The sequence below is a fragment of the Colobus angolensis genome, unplaced genomic scaffold (assembly GCF_000951035.1).
Source record: "Colobus angolensis palliatus isolate OR3802 unplaced genomic scaffold, Cang.pa_1.0 Scaffold109, whole genome shotgun sequence".
In the NCBI taxonomy this organism is placed as follows: domain Eukaryota; kingdom Metazoa; phylum Chordata; class Mammalia; order Primates; family Cercopithecidae; genus Colobus; species Colobus angolensis.
Window position 1 is genome coordinate 275,235 of NW_012111919.1, and position 1,284 is coordinate 276,518.

Consider the following 1,284-nt stretch of genomic DNA (forward strand, 5'->3'; position numbering starts at 1 on the left):
CAGGCTGGAGTGCAGTGGCCGGATCTCAGCTCACTGCAAGCTCCGCCTCCCGGGTTTACGCCATTCTCCTGCCTCAGCCTCCCAAGTGGCTGGGACTACAGGCGCCCGCCACCTCGCCCAGCTAGTTTTTTGTACTTTTTAGTAGAGACGGGGCTTCACCGGGTTAGCCAGGATGGTCTCGACCTCCTGACCTCATGATCTGTCCGTCTCGGCCTCCCAAAGTGCTGGGATTACAGGCTTGAGCCACCGCGCCTGGCCAACCATCTGGAATTCTTTAAAACTTTTTAAAAAAGTGTAGATAATAGGAAGATGAGTCCTACTACTCATCCACGCAAAGTAAATCACATTTACAACCATCATTTTAGAGTTTCTCTTTCTGGACTTTTCTTCATAGGTTTTTTTTTTTTTTATAAGATGGAGTTTCACTCTTGTTGCCCAGGCTGGAATGCAATGGCGCAGTCTCAACTCACTGCAACCTCTGCCTCCCGGGTTCAAGCAATTCTTCTGCCTCAGCCTCCTGAGTAGCTGGGATTATAGGTGCATGTCACTACGCCCAGTTAATTTTTGTATTTTTAGTAGAGACGGGATTTCACCATGTTGGACAAACTGGTCTCGAACTCCTGACCTCGTGATCCACCTGCTTCGGCCTCCCAAAATGCTGGGATTACAGGCGTGAGCGGTGCCGGGCCCTTCATAGGTGTATTTTACATATGATCACAGCATACATATGATTTCCATCCTGTGTTTTTTCATCATACATTTTCCCACATTGCCACGTGGCCTCATAAACACCAACTTAATTCTTTTATGAGATGGAGTTTCGCTCTTGTCACCCAGGCTGGAGTGCAATGGTGACCTCAGCTCAGTGTAACGCCTCCTGGGTTCAAGTGATTCTCCTGCCTCAACCTCCCAAATAACTGGGATTACAGGCACCCACCACCATGCCCAGCTAATTTTTGTATTTTTAGTAGAGACACGGTTTCACCATGTTGGCCAGGCTGGTCTCGAACTCCTGACCTCAGGTGATCCACCCATCTCGGCCTCCCAAAGTGCTGGGATTATAGGCGTGCACCACTGCGCCCGGCCAACACCATCTTAATTCTTATATGATTTGCCATAATTTAACTGCTAACTGAAGGACATTTAGCCTTTTTTTTTTTCCCTGAGACGTAGTCTCACTGTGTCACCCAGGCTGGAGTCAATGGTGCAATCTCGGCTCACTGCAACCTCTGCCTCCCAGGTTCAAGCGATTCTCCTGCCTCAGCCTCCTGAGTAGCTGGGACT

At 49.1% G+C, this 1,284-nt stretch overlaps 1 protein-coding gene across 3 annotated transcripts in view; it reads right to left on the bottom strand.

Moving 5' to 3' along the window:
- CAD (carbamoyl-phosphate synthetase 2, aspartate transcarbamylase, and dihydroorotase) overlaps positions 1-1,284 on the bottom strand; it is a 27,431-nt gene that overhangs the window by 13,296 nt on the left and 12,851 nt on the right. The gene's annotated exons all lie outside the window — the stretch shown is intronic.